This window comes from Bison bison, unplaced genomic scaffold (assembly GCF_000754665.1).
Source record: "Bison bison bison isolate TAMUID 2011002044 unplaced genomic scaffold, Bison_UMD1.0 scf7180017864136, whole genome shotgun sequence".
In the NCBI taxonomy this organism is placed as follows: Eukaryota; Metazoa; Chordata; class Mammalia; order Artiodactyla; family Bovidae; genus Bison; species Bison bison.
Genome location: NW_011494708.1, coordinates 3,903,833 through 3,913,600, shown reverse-complemented (window position 1 = coordinate 3,913,600; position 9,768 = coordinate 3,903,833). Strand labels below are relative to the sequence as shown.

Sequence of the window (9,768 nt, the reverse complement as noted above, 5' to 3'; positions counted from 1 at the left end):
TGTATACAAAATAATTAAATGACCTGAAAATTGGTCTCTAGGCGGAAAAGGAGTAAGATGATGGATAAAAACTAAAAACACAAATTGAGGAAAGAGGATTTAACTGATTTAACTTAATCCCAGGAGTATCTGACAAGATTATTTTTAAATTTTTACTTATAGGCAAATGATGCTACTTCAGAGAACCTTTTGAGTTCAAACACTAGTCAAAAATAAAGGTTTATTTTTGAAGTATTGTAATAGAGAAGGATATAATAATCTCCTAAGCCTTGTATTAGACTTACTTATATCTGGGACTGTCTTGCCATCTATTAGAGAGCTTGGAAGCTTTCAAATGATTAACATTTAGGTGGAGAGATAAACAGAAGCTCTCTGAGTACAGGGCAGGGCAGTGGCAAGGAAGAAGGAAAGCTGTGTGAGCCTGGGTTAAATCACTAAATCCCTGACCCTCAGACTTATCTATGAAATGGAGATACCATCTCCCTTCACAGTGTAGTTGAGGTCTCAGGAGACATTCAACCAAAATGTCAGTTCCCTAATCCCCTTAAATATTTTGTTTGCTTTAAAAAAAAAAAAAAAATGTGGTTGCTAAACTAATGACATTTTAAATATAGAATGTTAACATTTCCATTTAAAACAAAGTTTAAGAATATGCTCCCAGTTGATAACAGTAGCTAATTTCCTACTGGAAGACTACAGTGGCTCACTTTACATGATATATTCAAGTAACTTTTGAATTTCTTATAACAAACATATTATTTTTCCAACAAGAGAAATAATCAAGATGAGTGTTTACAGATGACATTAACTAGCCCTTAAGAAAAACTTGCACATCAAGATAGTCACTTCTCTGAAATAGCTGTAGAAACAGGGTAAAATGAAATGAAAAAATAAATCAACAGCACACCTAAGCTACTATACGAATTTAAATTCTAATGTAATTTAAAAGATTTAATTTTCCAACTGACAACGTCAAGGACTTACAGCTAAGAAAGTTTAAAGGACTAACATGCCACTAAAGTCTGTATTAAAATGTACCCATCACACTGTAGCACAGAGGAAAGCCAGAATGAAACGTGACTTGTTTATCGATAATTGTGAAATAAATAATCTTTGAAAGCTATAACTGTGTAGGGTTTGTTTTTTTTCCCCAACAGTGAAGCAACAACTCCCATTAATTCAGCACTATCCATTTAAATCAAATAATGACACTCATTACTATAAGCTACAAGTAAACCACCAAACCAAAACTATCCCTACTATCTTTGGAATGCTGAAATGGATTTAATTTACTTCCTTGTCATTTGGATAAGAAGAGATGATAGACAACAGATTTAATGAATTCCACAGTCAAGAGGGGCTTCCCTGGTGGCTCAGATGGTAAAGAATCTGCCTGTAATGCAGAAGACCCAGGTTCGATCCCTGGGTAGAGAAGATCCCCTGGAGAAGGAAATGGCTACCCACTCCAGTATTCTTGCATGGAGAATTCCATGAACAGAGGAGCCTGGCAGGCTACAACAGTCTGTGGGGTTGCAGGAGTTGGACACAACCTGGCATCTGAGCAGTCAAGAGAGTAAATATTATTATCTTGTCATAAATACATTAGAAAAATCACTGTATGAAAATCATCAAATTTATAAACAAGCTCATCTTTCAGTATACAATTTCAAGTTGTGGCCTCCTTCCCTATGACAGTCTTCTTTTTTCTCTATCTCCTCTTCTGCCATTTTCTCTTCCAGAAGTTTTGGAAATAGTCAGGTGCAATTTAGTGCCAAGTGGCAGAACTAAGAAGCTAAGGAGGCAAGAAGCAGAGACTGGAGTGAACCAGGAGTTAAGTGAACCAGGCAGTTCTTGCATAGGGGCAACTAACGCAGAGTGACTGAGGAGATGTGCAGTGAGAACAAGGATGTGGCCACCTTGGTCAGTCAAAATACAGTACAAGATAAAGAACAGGGAAACAGCAAAGGGGAAAGGCTTAGAGTCAAGCAAACTGGCAGCAGCACTCCCAGGCCTGGGGCTGCGAGACTTGTATTCTTCATCTGAGCCCACAAAAATAGGGGAAGAAAAGTATTTTAAAAAACAAAGTGCACGTAACTTCAAAAGGCAGCAGAGTGGTATAAACACAAAAGAATAAAAGACCAGCATAAATCTCTCCCTGCACTAGTCTCAGCTCAGATACTCAATGTGTCTCAGCCATTAGCTACGGGTAAATTATTTAATCTGTGTCTACATTTCAGTGAGTAATTACTTTAGAACATATGATTAACAAAGTCTTTTCCAGATCTGAAGTTTCCTGAATCTAATGAATTTAACAATTTTTGTCACACAGGATGCAGGTACTTTCTATATGTTATTCCACAACAACAAGAGGACAACGTACCAGAATTTAAATAAGAGGATATAGAATCATAGTCCAGTATCCCTACAGACCACACTTCTCCATCATCTTTCATTAAATCCAAGAAACTAATTCCCAATCTTCTTTAAAACGATCCACAAATTATTAACAAAAAACAAGGGCTAAAATGTAAGACTTCGCTTTAAATACACTCAGCAGTGGGAAATTTGATCACCTGTCAATTTCACTAAGCTTCACTTCAGCTTCTTTCCACAGGACAAACTCTAATGCCATTATACTTTCTGTTTTTCAACACTCTAAGTTAGGTTTCTATTTGCTATATGTTTCATATCCCACTTCAGAAAGTACAGTCCAAAACTGGCAGAGAGCTGAACATGAATGAATCCAGGGGGTCATTTTATCAATGGGCTCTGCATAGAAAAACCAATCTAGCTGAGCGTCAGCTTTATTTATCACTTAAACTAAGTGCCACCTAGTGGCAAGTATTATATTTTATTAAATCCACTCAAGTCCTGTTCATCCAGCAAGTATTGTACAAACTAGCCAAGAGCAGTTGCTCCACAATTAGGCAACGTAAGTAAAATACTGATCCAGTTCTCACGAAGCTTGCTGACAGATTAGATACAGAGAAAAAAAATAATACAGATATATTTACATACTTGCAGAAAGATGTCTGTTACAATATTATGTCAAATGTTACAAAAGTATGCAAAAATACTCTGTATTTACTTAAAAGCTGGTGAAAACAGACTCTCAGTTCTGTAGATGCTCTTACACCTGTTCACCTCACTCAGACTTTCCCATTTGTAAATACTCAGTTAGCTAGGTTTCAGTAGACCCCCTGGAGAAGGGAAAGGCTACCCACTCCAGTATCCTGGCCTGTAGAACTCCATGGACTGTATATTCCATGGGGCCACAAATAGTCAGACACAACAGAGTGACTTTCACTTTCTCCAGTTAGTGGGTAGATCAGGAGCTATGTACAGAACTATATAATTTTTTGCATGAAAAATTTCCTCATATTCAAACCAAAAGTTAAATGATTTGAAAAAGTATGCTGGACACTATGGAGACAATAAAAAGTTCAGGGGTTTCCGTGATGGGATAAGGGACGGAGAGAGAAATGGACAGGCAGGGCCCAAAGGATCTTACAGGGCAGTGAAACTACTCTGTGCTACTACATGGGAGACACATTTGTAGATATATTTGTCCAAGGGCTTCCCAGGTGGCTCAGTGGTAAAGAATCTGCCTGCCAATGCAGGAGCCACAGGAGATGCAGGTTCAATCCCTGGGCTGGGAAGATCCCCTGGATGAGGAAATAGCAATACACTCCAGAATCCCTGTGGGATAATCTCATGGACAGAGGAGCCTGACAAGCTACAATCCATGGGGTCGCAGAGTTGGACATGACTGAGCATGCATGCACACACACACACACACACACACACACTTGTCCAAACCTACAGAATGTACCCCAATGTACAGTGAACCCCACTGTAAACTCTGGATTTGGGGAGATATAACATGTCAATGTAAATTCATCAATTATAACAAATATATCACTCTATTGGGGGATACTGATAATAGAGGTGATTTGTGTGGGGGCAAGAAGTACACGGAAAATATTCCCCTCAATTTTGCTGTGAACCCAACTGCTAACTGCTGCTAAATCACACCAGTTGTGTCCGACTCTGTGAGACCCCATAGACGGCAGCCCACAAGGCTCCCCCGTGAACCTAAAACTACCCTTTAAAAAAAGTTCCATTTAAAAAAGAAAAAAGGAAAAAAAAAAAAAGCAATTCTCTGGTCCAGTTGTTAGAGGACTCAGCACTTGCACTGCTGAGAAACAGGTTTGATCCCTGATGGGGGATCTAAGATCCCACAAGCCATGCAGCACAGCCAAAATAAAAAGTACGCTGGAAAAATAAAGCAAGATCTTAAAGCAGCAGCACTTTTCTAAAAAGAGAATATACCCGTTTACAAAAGAATTCATTTATAATAATAAAAAATACCTGTAACACCGATTCCCTATTTTATAAGGCAACTAATATTGCAGTTATATAACACAATCTTTATCATGTAATAAAAAAAAAATAGGGTTTCATAAAGCAATTGCATAAAGCTGTGCTTCCCTCATAACTTAGTTGGCAAAGAATCCGCCTGCAACGCAGGAGACCCTGGTTGCATTCCTGGGTCGGGAAAATCCGATGGAGAAGGGATAGGCTACCCACTCCAGTATTCTTGGGTTTCCCTTGTGGTTCATCTGGTAAAGAATCCGCCTGCAATGTAGGAGACCTGGGTTCAATCCCTGGGTTGGGCAGATCCCCTGGAGAAGGGAAAGGCTACCCACTCCAGTATTCTGGCCTGGAGAATTCCATGGACTGTATAGTCTATGGGGTCGCAAACAGTCAGACATGACTGAGCAACTTTCATTTCAAAGAAATAAACATTTTTCCTAGTTATACAAACTTAGTGAGACAAAATTCTTATCCATTTATAACTCTAATTAACACATACACAAAAAACATTAGTTCTAGGGCTAAATTAAATATATTGAATATAGAAAACAAAGCATGGGTGGGGAATTTAAAGGGGTTAACTTGATTTTCTAGTGTATTCCATCTCACATCCAACTAGTGCAGCATTTTCACTGCAAGGCTTTTGCCACTTAGGATACCTAAGAAGCAGTCATTTCTTTTTGCTTTTGTAAACTTAAATAATTTCAATATTCCCAAAACTGTCATGAACTTACAACCTGACTGAAAAGTTGTCATGCTTATCACTCTGCATTGTCTAAACATAACAAACATACACAAACATTTATACAGGTAAGTAACTACAACCAATTATACAAACCAAGCCACAGTGCCCCCAATACTTGTTTTTTCCCCAGTAGTAAACTGTGTGCAGGAAATGCATTACCCTTTTCACACCATCAGGATATCATTTCACCTCCTGAAGCAGGAGCAGGCCTAATGAAGCGTAAATGATATCATGATGTTGTGCCAGGCCTACAGGGCATCCAGAACTGTGGGCAGGGTGTCTGAGAGATGCTAGCAATTGGACATTCAACATTCCTTCATCATTATGGCTGTCCAAGCAGAGACTAGAGTGCCTAGAAGCAGACCCCCAAAAGTTGGGGATTACTCCGTAACAACATGCATGGTCAAGCATTAATGTACCAAATATGTCTGCTCAAAATGCCAAGGAACATATTTCAAGGGCTGCGGTGCTCTACACTAAATACACTGCTCCTTTCTAAAACATGACCCACAAACCACAGGTTGCAAGATAAAAAGGTCCATCTTGAATCCCGACTGCAAAAGGTTACCAAAAGAAACTGATTACTATAATTAAAGTATTTGTACACAGAACTTTATGATTTACAAATCACTTACACATACACTGTTTTATCTGACACATATTTTACCTTACTTGATAGTCAGTGTGCCTCACCGATAAATACAACAAAAATATCATTCGTTATTTTATAGAGGTAGAATCTGAAGCTTGGAGAAATTATCTGTGAGTAATTTGTCTACAAAGCCTGAATTTTCCTGAAGATTATCAACTTATTTGGTTCAAAGACATGGATCCCCAAAAAAGCAGTCTACAGAGTCTTAAGGTTTAATATATGTCCCTATGCATCTAAGAAGTATTTAAAACACTTAAAAACGATGTAACCTTGTGAGAAACACTGAATAGTCAACTACACAAAAAAAAACAAAATACGATATTTAAGCCTGTCAGTTTGTACAAACAATACACTATTTTCTAATAATCCAAAGGAGCTTTTGCCTAAGAATTGTACTGCAACATTCTCAGGAGCTATATGGGCTGCCTTCAGTTGAAAATATCAATTCCTTTGGGTATTTCAGCAGCTAAGTTCCTTATGCAATCAACATATTCCCTGTACACATGAAATTCTGCTTACACGAACCATGTTGTATCAAGACTTCAAAGTCCTCCAAGTCTTTGTCCAAAAAACTTTTTACTGAAGCCCCCATCATGTTCTAGACACTCTTTTGAGTATAAGAATATACTAAGAAAAAAAATTGTGTTATGACACTTCCAAGTGAATTACACCTGGTTCTGCATGAATACATGCAGAGGCACTGAACCCAGCCTGGTGAATCCAGTTAGAATATCCTCAGACCCAAATCTACTAACACCAGCACTTGTCAAGCACATGGATATATTAAACTGCTGATTGAGCCCAAGCAAGGAACTCCAAATTCTTAAATATGGCTGGAGAATTGACTATGAAGGGACAGAAAGGCAAACAGTCTCACTGAAGAAAAGGTAAATGAAATAATTATAGAGGCCCCTACATGCCATCCTAACATTTTTTTCAGCACCTGCTTTGTACCAAGTATCCTAAAATGTTTTATTGCATTTACTTTTCACAGCAACCCACTGAGCTAAAAATAATTACCTTGCAACTCACGGAGGAGGCAAGGAGAGGTGAAATCGCTTGTCAATCTTACTGAGGTTGTGGCAAAGACAAATTAGGAACCCAGTTCAGATTAAATCCTAAAAGTGAGCTCATAAACTCTGCACTCTGCTGCCTCTCTTAACAAAAGCTGCTAGGGGGAGCCATTGAAAGGTTTTTAAACTAAGGAGTGAAGTGATCAGATTCACTCCAGAAAGACTATGTGGAAGTTGGACACAGAGGGTGAGTCCACAAGCAGAAAGAGAAAGCTGCAATGTCTATAGTAAGATAGGTGAGAACGATGACAGCACGAACTGTGGCAGTGAGGATGAAACAGACAGATTCAAGAGTTTTTCAGAAGAGAAAATTACAATGTAAAGGGTTAGTTTTAGAAAGAACACCTGGATTGCAGAACTAATCGGACATGACATCATCTACCAGGAACAGAGAAGCAACAGGTTTTGTTTGTTCAATAAATATCTACAGTGTCTCCCAAATGCAAAAGACTTTCCTAGGCCAAATGTCAAGTCCAAAATTAAGGTCCTGCTTGTTGGAAAATATTGAGAGTAAATGACAAAGTGTTAAAAAATATATCAGTTATACTGAAAATTAGTTGTTACTATTAACATTCTGGCCTAGAGTCTAATGAAAACGTTTTGTGCTACCATTTTAAAAAATTACCATGTGCGGAAAACAAATCAACAGAGGAAAAGCATCCCACAATTTTAAATGCGTTATTACATCTGAGTCTGACAGATCTTCAGTCTCTTACACAACACACACACACACCACCTTGTAATCTGTTTTACTTATCCATGTCCCTTAAAAAAAAAAAAAAAAGTATTGATTTTACTACCCAAACTATAGTACATATTCAGGGGTTTTTCATCCCACTATCACCACTGTGACTTCCCAAGAACTTAGTTCATAACCTTCTATGTAATTTTCTATAAAATATGACATACTTCACATCAGCTTATTTCAGTAAGAATTCCTAGATTTTTAGCCACACCTTTCATCCAAAGATGCTTTCTGCAAATCCTAAGGCACAGCAGTCCTGTGCAGATGTGGCAAGTTACTACAATTCCCATTTTACTACATAGTTAGGAAATTGGCCCAGGGGAAGCAGAGTAACTTGGAAATAATCACAAAGCCAGATGCCAAAAATAACAACTTTTAGTCAATCCATGAGAAAATACTGCCCCTAGTTGAAATAACATGAGATTTCGTATTAGGAGGAAGCAAAATATAAAATAATGTTTTAAAGCCAAGTCCTAGGTTCCTAAAATACATCTTTTAAAATGACCGAATACCACAATTAAGATTTGCAAGAACTTTCAAACACCAATTTCCCCCTAATACTTTGTCCATCAAGAGTGGCAAAGATTATTTAATGAATTATAGCTGTCAAGAGTGGCTTCCTCCTCTCCCCAAATTATTTTTTATCTTAGCCACTTAAGATACTGATAAAAATCTGCTGGTATAGAACAACAGGTAAATTTTAAACTTATTTAAAAACCGTATGTTAGAATAGTTGTGAAAATACTCTGAGTGAGTCTCTCATACTTTTTCCTGAAAATATACTCTACAGACCCATCTGCAATTTGCATGCACAATAAATTTAAAGCTTTAATAGTCAATAATCTGAATGAAAGTTTCCCAATCACAACTCATGCTATATGTTTCTAAATATGCTGCTGTTTGATGTAATTTAATAAAAGTGCTGTTTTATTTGGTCACAAAATAAAGGTCTTACACAATTTAAAAACAAAAAACACAACTTGATCTTTTAAAGTTGCTTTTATGATGTTCTCATTCTTATCTGCACAAGTCAGAGCAAAATACCTTCCATTAATACACTTCATACTTTGCTTACAGTCAGAAACAACAGTGTGTGCTCAAGATTTTACCTTCCAAAGAATGAGTTCGCACTAGGAACAAATAAGGAAGACGAAATGATTGTTGGTGTTATGCACTCATGGAACCCAGACTGCAAATTTTCACACAAGCCTCTAGTATCAATTATGAAAGGTGATTTTCAATTAATTAAAATTAAACTAATTCAAACTAATTCTAATCATGGCCTTAAAAAAAAATGCTTTCCACAGCACCAATATTCCTCACACTTGTATATCCTCTACTAGTAGCACTTCTCCTGGTTTATAAATGAAAAGACACTCCAAATGACTTTATAGATAACATATCTTATAAAGTAATGATCAACTAGTAGGTTGGGGGGGGAGGGGGGTCAGTGTCCAGAACTGTATATTCAGTCTAGTAACAATGCAAAATCTAATACCTATTATTTCAGCACCAGAATATTTAGGCAACATTTAAGTACACCAGACCATCTTCCCCCAACTCCCACAGAAAACTCCAAGCTTTTAATATTTCCATAACAGTAAGCACTCTGAACAAATTAAAGCTCTTTTAACACTAGAAGCCCTTTTACCTTAAAGATTATCACTTAAATGTCTTTTAACTGCATTTGATGAATGCATTCCACAAGATTCTACAAGCAGTATTCATCAACCCAAATAGCACTCTTAAGCGCTTTCCTCATTTCAACTTCAAAGATGAGGCAGAAGGGCTGTCATAAATCTAGAGGCAAAAGCATATAACTGTAAACTATCTAAAATCTAAGAAAAGGTAAAACAGTTGTATCAAATTCCCAAGCAGCAAAATTCCCTTTTTCCCCGCAAAGTAGGAGTTTCTGATAAAATAACTGAACTCTAAATCTAGAATCTTGAAAATGCTGAAATTCTCCACCCCAGCATTCACAAGTTTTTCAACACCAAAATGCACTCAACTGCTACGCACACACCAAATGAATATCCAACATGAAAACTGAAAGTATTCTCACACGTCAACAGAAAAATACACCTTGCGCCTCTACAACACCCTCAGCTAATCCAGACGCAAAGCTACAACAGCCGCCCTTGGCCTAGGCCGTCAGAAACCTAGCGGCGCGGATGGG

At 37.6% G+C, this 9,768-nt stretch overlaps 1 protein-coding gene across 5 annotated transcripts in view; it reads right to left on the bottom strand.

The window, feature by feature from the left end:
- The window catches only part of RBPJ (recombination signal binding protein for immunoglobulin kappa J region), a 242,553-nt gene that overhangs the window by 103,766 nt on the left and 129,019 nt on the right, over positions 1-9,768 (bottom strand). The window lies entirely within an intron of this gene.